The sequence below is a fragment of the Schistocerca nitens genome, chromosome 10 (assembly GCF_023898315.1).
Source record: "Schistocerca nitens isolate TAMUIC-IGC-003100 chromosome 10, iqSchNite1.1, whole genome shotgun sequence".
Classification (NCBI taxonomy): Eukaryota; Metazoa; Arthropoda; class Insecta; order Orthoptera; family Acrididae; genus Schistocerca; species Schistocerca nitens.
Window position 1 is genome coordinate 185,384,164 of NC_064623.1, and position 10,184 is coordinate 185,394,347.

At 36.8% G+C, this 10,184-nt stretch overlaps 1 protein-coding gene across 1 annotated transcript in view; it reads right to left on the reverse strand.

Annotated features, from left to right (window-relative positions):
* Positions 1 to 939: 939 nt before the first annotated feature.
* LOC126210105 (multiple coagulation factor deficiency protein 2 homolog) overlaps positions 940 to 10,184 on the reverse strand; it is a 268,909-nt gene continuing 259,664 nt past the window's right edge. Inside the window, exon 6 of the mRNA XM_049939241.1 lies at positions 940 to 1,577. The gene's annotated coding sequence lies outside the window, so the exon portion shown is untranslated. The remainder of the gene's footprint in view (positions 1,578 to 10,184) is intronic.

Genomic DNA, 10,184 nt, shown 5'->3' on the forward strand with positions numbered 1-10,184 from the left:
GGATTTTATGCACCATGCTCGCAGGTATGGCCAATGTTTGGGCAATTCTGCAGGCGCTATATGTATACACATAACTGCTCAACCACTCTACAATGCTGTGACCGCATCTTCAACTGATGTTGGATCAACTGATTTCCTTCCTCTGCCACATTGCACTTCCAAACCTGTGGTTTCAAAATATTTAATCATTTTTTCCAGAACCTTAGCAGACGCTGGACCAATGCCTTTTTTTTATACCTGGAGCTTCTGGAGGGCTATTGGCAGACAGCCATCATTCTTGTAAAAGAGTTCCTTCATGGAGACAGTCGTGATGGGTATCTTGGATGCAGATTGAGGAACAGCCATGTCTATTGGTGTGCACATTCTGATGATTACAGTGCCATAATATGCTATTCAAATTGGACATCATTCTGAGGAGTGGCTCTCTTTCTACAGTGTTTTGAAACTGGAATTTTAACTGCGGACACCATTTAGATGTGTAGCCACAATACAGTACTTTGTACTTCAAAATTCTCTATACTGAAGGATCAGAGCATCTTATTGTACTGAGAAGCAACTAACCACTTCCACTTGATATATTATGAAGATGCAATTTTCAGACACTTCTCTATTCATGCAACTAATATTCATTGTATTATGTGGTGTTACTCCTATGTCTCCAACACAAATACAGTAATATCTGTAATAATATAATCTCTTCTTCAGTTGCTGAAACACCTCATATTTGTCCATTCATTATTAAGCAGTGCTGAGTCAATCTTTTTTGTTTTATTTTACTGGGCCATCTATAAATGAAGGTAACTGAACTTAAATAAATTGATATTTCATAAATCTGTGTTGATATTTAACATAATTTCTACATCTATGATCTCGTAATATAAAACTCAAATTATGGTTCAAGTTTCTACAGTGAAACAGTGGGACTGCGAGATGTGATCAACTTAGCTAGTTTTTTTTGTTGGTGAGGGTATAAGAATTTATTTAGGCCAACCAAATATTTACATCTGACAATTAATGTTGACATAGAAATTATGAGCAGAATACTCAGTGAACATTATTATAATATGGATATAAGTTTCAAAACATGTCAGAAAGAACACCCTATATTCACAGGAGAACACTGTCTTGTTTCACTGGACATCTACTAATAAACAGAACTGTAAATAGTTTGTATTCAGTCCATTTTGTAAATTACCCTGTAGCTTTTGAGTGGATTACAGGAATCACAAATTATTAATGGTCTTAAAAATTATAAGCAACAATTCATGTTGTCACTGGGGACAGAATTTAAGCTCAACATTTATCTGTATAAATTTCATGCTAAAATTCTCAAAATTTCATTAGGCATAGTAATTGAAACATATATAAATTATTGTTTACATAATTGGTATTAATTCATGGCAGATAAAATGTAATACTGCAAGTGCCATGGAACAGGACAGATATTTGTTCCACACAGAGTCATCCTCTGTCCACATTGAGCCTCAGACACTGGTTGGATATCAGAATGAGAAGAGGCTGTCCCATGGTGGCTGCTGACAGTATAGTCAGCTTGGTCGACACTAGGGATGCGCCATCTGGAACAGATTGGAGGGAACTGATTGCAATATACAGATCATTCATACTACACAAAGTTTAATGTGTTATAAAGTCAAATGGAGTATTGTGGAAGTTTATAGCCTTATTTTTCATAGCTAATGCCTATTGTTGCATCTGTGGACTTTCAAAATGTCATTTGACCTGATATCACCATAGTAACTGCTACTCATTTTTTTTTCCAAGTCCTCAAACTGAAAACTGGCTTTCAGAGGTTCTCCATTATTTTTGTAGTATATACTGCCACTTTTTGCTCCATTGCATTCTTCCTATAATATATATCAGAATATTTGGACTTCGGGATATAAATTACATTTCAAACTAATGATCATATTATAAAGGTTTTTAACTTTTTCAGAATACACAAGTCTGACAATGTCCTCTGAAAATGTAATGTGACATAAATGTTTCATGTGAAGTAGGAGATAAAACAGGAGGTGGATAGTGTAAAAGGAAGAAGAAAGTCTCTGGTTTATTTCAGAGTAGCTGCTTTTCTCCTGATATACTTAATATCTTAATTTATTACACATTAAAAAATGTGGGTAATTTAAAATTAGACAGTCCAGTCACATTAATGAAACCACCACCTATGCTCAAAGTCAATGTGTGATAACCACTCACAGACAGCTGGTGGCAGCCCTAGGAGTGCGGAGTATATAAAGCATGTCATGGGGACACAGACAACAATACAGTCTTTGTTGTAACGTGGAAATGGAGCAATTTATCTGATAACCATAATGGCATGATCATTGGCTTTCAGACCAGTGGTGGAAGCATTTCTTAAATAGCTAAGTTTGTAAACTGTCCACATCCGTCATGGTAAAAGTATACCAAGGATGGAAAATTGGTGCTATCCAAAAACAGCACTGAGGCAACCATGGTGCACCAAGGGCTATTACTGTCAGGGGTGACAAACAGCTGCAGAGATGTGTACAGGCCAACAGACATGCCACCGCGGAGCAACTGACCGCCCAGATGAAATGAGGGGCTACCAACAGCATCTCGGTGTGGGATCCTTACCAGATAGGACTGACGGAGTACATCAAAAAATTTCAAGGAAGGGCAGCACTTTTTGTATTATCGAGAAGTAGCGGAGAGAGTGTCACTGACATGAAACAGGATTTGGGCTGGACATCATTAAAGGTAAGGTGTTTTTCGTTACAATGGAATCTTCTCACGTAATTCCAATATTTTGTTGACACTGACCTACATAGGGAGAAATGATCACCAAGATAAAATAAGGGAAATCAAAGCTCGTACGGAAAGATACAGGTGTTCATTCTTTCTGTGCACTATATGAGATTGGAATATTAGAGAATTGTGAAGGTGGTTCGATGAACCCTCTGCCAGGCACTTAAATGTGATTTGCAGATTTCGAATCATTGACCATGAATTTCAGTTCTTACTTCTTCACAGTGATTGAAAATCCTGCACACAGTCATAAAGAACCAAATACAGATGCATTTGATTTACTTATGTAGACACTATATGCAGCCTTAGACAAGTGTTATGGAGATTGTAGAATTCAGCAAGTCATGGAAAAGAAGCAGTTCTCCTGCAGTCTTAGCAGACTGCTAAAATCTTGTGCTGATTTGATAGTATTACCTTTAAGCTATCTTTGTAATCAGTCAGTGACTATGGGCATATTTCCTAACTGATTTAAATACAGCATGCTGTACAAACACCCATCAACAAAACTCAAGACAAGCAAACTACTTCTAATTAAAGACATATATCACTTCTTACCTTTTCAAAAATGTTTGTGAATCTGGGCTGTGATAGAACATTAACTCATTCAACTGAGTGGAAATTAGTAACTGCCTCTCAGTTTGGCTTTCGTAATGGATTCTCCATACAGAAAGCTATGCAAGATCTCACAAATTAAGTGTTAGCAGAGTTAAATAAGAAAAAGTATCCTGTTGATATATCTGTAATTTGATAGTGTTGATCATAAAAATTTGCTTGAAAAACTTAAGTGTTAAGTCGTTAATGGCATCCCTCTCCCATGGATGAAATCTTACTTCCGTAACAGAAAGCAGTGTGTCTCATTAATAGACTGTATCTTTGGCATGAAAATAACCTCATAATGTGGTAACAAAACATGTAGCATGCCACAAGGATCAGTACCGGTGTTCAGCCGATTCTTCTTTCTAACCTTCATGACTTAAGAGGGCAGGTCAAAAACTAATGTTCCATGATGATACAAACTTACAAGAGGAGGCCACTATGTTTGAATTGCAGATTTACTTTAAACTTTGTATACTTTTCATAGTCCAGTAAGAGAACATAATGTGCAAGTAGTAAGGCATTTGCATAATTTTGAGAAAACTGGAAGAGTAGTTTGATGTATCAGTGATGTACTGGTGCATTGCTACCCTCAGCATGAAATGGTGGGAGTCACGTGTTTAGCATTCAAGCTCTGTAATTGGTAGATCCCTGGATTGGCTCCCGCTCTTTTCTTTAACGCCTGTCATTTTTTTCATACATATTACACTTCAAAGATAATATGATGAAAATACACATGTATTTCCTTGAATATTTATTAGGTATCTAATGTTATTGCGTTGTTTGTTAACTTTTCACAACAAATATTACATTTACAATTACTGACAAGTAAATGACCAAACATATATAGTTTTTTTTTTGAAAATGTATGTCTTTCACTTTTTCCAAAATCCCTTACACCTGCAATTGGCTGAGATACTGAGAACTTCTTTCCACCTGGATGCTTTGATCTGCAGACACAGGTTTCAAGGACAAGGGATAGGCTTTGGAAACCCATGTCAAACATTGATAAATTAAGGTGTAAAAATCTTTATTCAATAATACAAGGAGTTGCAACATGCTAATGTAGGATTAATCATTGAATGTGCTTCCAACACTACAGGTTGCAAGATGGTATTTTTCATACAGATACAGAAAAAGTAAATTGAAACATCTTCTACTACATCAAATGAATGCAATTTTCCTTCATGCACACGAAATCTTCAGGGTTTCTAAGAAAAAATGAAGCTAATTGATATTTTTAAAAAAATTCTCTTTCTTCCAAGAATATGGATGCAAATCATGTGTAACATAACATTTTTTTATAAATATCAATGTCAAAAATTGGCAATGAATGATTGTATGTTAATAGTATCTTCACAAGAAGCAATTTCTCATTTGTTGTCAGTCAAATATGAGTAAGTCCGAAAGTGCATGATAAAGTTTTTATCATTCCTGCATAATATTTACTGTAATAATAAAAATGAGTAAACAGCCAAATAATATGAAAATTCAATAAATGTTGATGCAAATATATGTGTCTTTTCATCACATTGCCTTTCAAATGTAATATTTATACAAGGTGTACAACTTTGCTTCCGCCGTTTTTTCCCCAACATTTGAGACTTTAATGAAACAAATTGCAACACATGTATCATTCAAAGTATTTTCCATCACTGGCCACTACTTTCTCCCATCTTTTGGGCAGTGTATGAATCCCATGTCGAAAAAATTGTTCATCTTTTGAAGCAATCCACGAATCAATCCAATTTGTGACTTCTTCATGAGGTCGGAAGTGTTGGTCAGCCAGGTCATGCACCATTGATTTAAACAAGTGATAGTCAGAGGGAGCAATGTCTGGAGAATACAGCAGGTGGAGTAGGACTTCCCATTTTAACGTTTCCAAGTATGTTTTGACCTCTTTTGCAACGTGTGGTCGAGTGATGTCGTGCTGCAAAATCACTTCATCGTGCCTCTCACTGTATTGCGGCCGCTTGACTTTTAGTGCTCTGCTCAAACACATTAACTGCATTCAATAACAAGCACCTGTGATGGTTTCACTTGGTTTTAACACCTCATAGTACACAAGGCTGAGCTGGTCCCACCAAATGCAGAGCGTGATCCTGGAGCCGTGAATATTTGGTTTGGCCGTGGACGTGCAAGTATGGCCGGGATATCTCCATGATTTTATGCATTTAAGTTTATAGTAATGAACCCATTTTTCATCACTGGTTACAATGCAATGCAGAAATCCCTTCAATTTTTGCCTCTGGAGCAACTGTTCACAGCCACGCAAATGCTGTTCAATGCCTCTTGGTTTCAGCTCACACGGGACCCAAGTTCCTTCTTTCTGAATCATGCTCATAGCCTTTAGACATTTTGAAATGGCTTGCTGTGTCACTCCCACTAATCATGCCAATTCTGCCTGAGTTTGACATGAGTCTTCACTCAGCAATGTCTCCAATTCTGGATCTTTGAAAACATTCTCTCTTCCACCACTATGCCAGCCTACAACATTAAAATCACCATTCTTGAGGCATTGAAACCACTCACGACAAGTTCTTTCACTAATAGCGCCCTTACCATACGTACTTGAGAGCATTTGATGAGACTCAGCCACTGTTTTCTACATACTGAAACAAAACAGTAACAACTCCCGCAAATGATGAGCATTAGGCTCGTAAACTGACATTTTATATCAAGAACAACTTTATGATGCAGACACAAATCAACTAATGTTTGAACGAGGTTATGTTGACTGAGCTCCAAGCTAACTGCCTGATGTCTGCGATCTGTTTCTTTCAACCGCTACTTACCATTGTTGCCACCTATCAGCAGATGGTGGAAGCAAAGTTGTACACCTTGTAAGACAATATGACTAGTGTTCAGAAAAATATAAATAAAAATTGCATGAAAGGGACTCAATCCAGGGATCCACCAATTACAGAGCTCGAATGCGTATCACATGACTGTTGCCAGCTCATGCTCTGAGTAGCAATGCACCAGTATATCATCGATGTGCAAAACTTCTCTTGTGATTTTCTCAAAATGGCATAAGTAATACACTTTAATACTTGGACATTACGTTGTCCTAATGGAATATTTAAAGTGTAAGAAATTTTAAGTAAATCCATGATCTGAATGTCATGGCCTCCCTGTGCCAGATGATTGCTGGGCAGGGCTATGACACTGTACGAATACTAGGAGAGTTGTCCCTTAGGTTTATTCCACATTACAGATGAGGCTGAAAGAAGGCATAGCACAAACACAGTATTAGTTGTTTGCTAACTATTGTTTTTAATTTACTTAACAAAATTACAACTCTAGTTACTATGGTGCATAACTGTTCAATGTGGCTGTTCTAAGTCAGCTGACTGTGTCTTCCCTTTATATTACAACATGTTTTACTTACAGATCAGCTATCCATTCCCATGAAACAAGAAACAGAAATAACATAGATGTATCATTTACAGGACTATGCAAGACCCAAAGTAGTTTTAAATACACAGAAGTGAAGCTATATAACAAGTTATCACCATCAGTGAGATATTTACCAAGTGATGTTTTCAAGGAGCACCTCCATAAATTGTTAGCTGATAAGTGTGTTTATACTGTTAAGGAATTTGAATGTACATAGTAAATATCCTTGTCCCTGCATATTCTTACTGTTCAGACCCATCACCTAGTGTAAAAATTAAGATGAGAATGAAATAAAAATTCATTATTGTGTATCCCTCAAACTATTAAAGTGTATGCATAATTTTCAGGTTTGTATTAACACAGCGTACGTGTAATCTTACTTAACAGTTTCAAGTGCACTAGGCCTACATCAATTTGCAAACTATAAAGCAAATTTCTAGAAGTAAGATGGTGAACTGTTAAATGTTATGTAGATCTTAAATTGCAATATTGTCTGTTTCATTATATGTTTCCTGATGAAAAATGCCCAGAAATAAAATAAAGTGGTTTATAGCTAACAGTTTCAATCATCATTATCTCACAGACTCATAGTATCCAATTTAAAACAAGCAATAATGTCCTTTTAGCATCATAAGTCAACATTAATAGTTGTGCACTGAATAAAACACAGTTCTCAAAATTCTATGGACTGGACAATGAGCTAAAACTTAAGAAGCTCAGCTGAGCATGTTATACTCTTAGAAGCGTCTCACATTAAGCTGATTCAAAGACTAAGAGCATTGGCTTATGTTAAATATTTCATTCCAGTTTTCTTGATGAAGGTATCTTCTGGGGCAGTGCACTTTTAGCAAACTAAAGTGTTTATTTAGCAGAAGCAAGCAGTAAGAATATCATGTAAACTAGATGCCTGTACATCTTGCAGAAACCTTTCTAAGGATGTTGAGATTCCTAGTGCCACTTCCTAATAATTTTACTCCTTAATGGTTTTTTTTCCTGATAGTTAAAATCAATTTCAGCTGACCTGGATTTATGCAGCCACAGTGTAAAACACAAAATAATTTTCAGGCAATCTTTGCCTCCTTCTCTAGAGCAATAAAATGACTTCTGTTTCAGTGGTAATAATGAGTCTTTCAATGTTAAAACCCCATCTTCATATTAATAAAAAACTGTACATATAGGAGAGGAGGAGGGAAATCTAATATAACATATCCAGAAAAAAGAACATACTAAGAAAATAAGTGACTCATTTATTGCACTTGGTCATTCATAACAAATGGTTGGGCAATACAAACACTCCAAGTCATTATATCCTGGGCAGAAGTAGAAAAAAGGAGAGAGGGCCAAATAACCAAATGGACCTAAAGCATAATGTCCAGAATGATTGGGCAAAAAGATAAGAACTAAACCCAAATTCTGTACTCACACTGTCGAGCGGCTGCATGCTATGCACAAGAAAGTCTAGAGTGGAGGGGCTCATTGAAGGTCTAGAAGTGTGAAGTGGTACAGGCACAAGAAGTGAGTGAGAGGAAGTAAACTGACAATGATATTAGCAAAATTTACTAAATTGGGACTGACTGGTCTGAGCACATTTAACACTTCAGTCAGAAGGATAATAAACCATAAACAAGCTGGTATAATCCATCAAGATAAATAACAACACAATCAAGATAGGTAATGACATAATGATACATATACAAAATGAATGAACAGGAAATAAAAGCCATGATAAACAGTAGAGTGACATAAAACACAGCTAGTAAACAGTCATAATATATATAGGATATATTATGACCTCAAGTGACATAAAATAAAATATATAAAAACCATGATAAAAAATCAAAAATATTAGTGTAGTAATGTGAGCAGTGAAACACAAACAACATGCTCAGCTGGGCACTTAGCATTATACAAAAATTAATATATGGATAGAAGGTTAACAGGTTAAGATAATAAATGAGTGGGAGGTTGGAAAAATGCACTTCAATTTGCAACTTTGTTATTTCTTTTAAATGTATGTTTCAATGTGGTTTGCTCATTTAGCATATATAGTGGATTCTGGTTCAGATGAAGTAAAATTTAGTTTATTCCAATAAACTGAGGCCTCAAACTTTTGGGTGTAGTTGGAGGTTACTTAAGTTATTATTTATGTCTCGGTTAGTGCATTTGTGCACTTTTAGGTGATTAGTTAATGCAGATCTCAAATTATTTAAGTGAGGCCTCAATTTTTTCAATGTGGCTGGGTTATCAGCACCCTTACACACATTAAAAGAAATGAATACGGACAAAAATCAGTAAAACATGGTCATACACACAAAGACAGCAGGAAAAGACTAAAGATGCTATACAAGAAACTAAACCATAAATAAAACAAGAAAGGAGCTGAAAGGATGCCACAGGAAATTGTTATTAGCTGTCAACGTATGTAAAATATTTTGACCAACTAGTACAAAGGCTCCAGCTTACTGCATCTTGGACAGGACAAGAAAAATGAGAGGGCTTATGTCCAATATACATAGTCAGTCAACCTATTGTTAATGATAAGGTATGCAACTTCTATTGTAAAATACCTTATACAGGGATTAGTTCTGGCAAATGGTTTAAAAAAAGCCAGTAAAATTCGTATGTTTTGCATACCTACCAAGTTGATCTACAGTTTAGACAGCACAAGACCTACATCCACAGTGATGTGTATGCCACAAGCACCACACTTTGGAGGGTCCTCTTACTGGAGAAAGAAGCCATGCGTCATAGGGGTGTGGCCTACGTGAAGAAGAGTGAGGAGAAACTCGTCCCGTCTACATGGCTGGTAGAAGTACACCACATCTGTGTTGTGGGCTTTACTAAATGGAGATTAATGTCAGTCACTTCCAGCCAGTCATCCTCCCACTGACACAAGACTTTTGAGCTCAACAGTGAGGTATTAGCATTAGGGGGATGGCACACTGGAATTCCTGAGGATTGAGAAACGCCTCCTGCCCTATAATTCCCAGCAATGCTGATGAGCACTGGTACCCGGCAGAATGCCACCTCCTTCGCCAGAAGGGCACTTAGAGAATTGGAACAGACAAGAAATTTAGGACTGGAAGAACGTCTCATCTACAAGATCACATACAATTCTGCATCAAAGACAGTAAATGCTTGAGGCAGTCAGACCTCAATGATATGATCTGGGAAAACAACACTGCAACCAACAGAATCCCCGTTTTGACCCATCCTTAAAAGCAGCTATAGAGTTTTGGTGCTCAGATAAAATGTCAGAAACTATCGCATTAATAACGGAAGCAAGAGTGCAGTCTCTCTTGTACTGCTCTAAATATAAAATCACTCTGGGCCTCTCCAGTAACCAGGGTGGTAACCAGGGTGGCAGGGTGTTAAAACCCTGGATTTAGGGCCATACCTGGCTG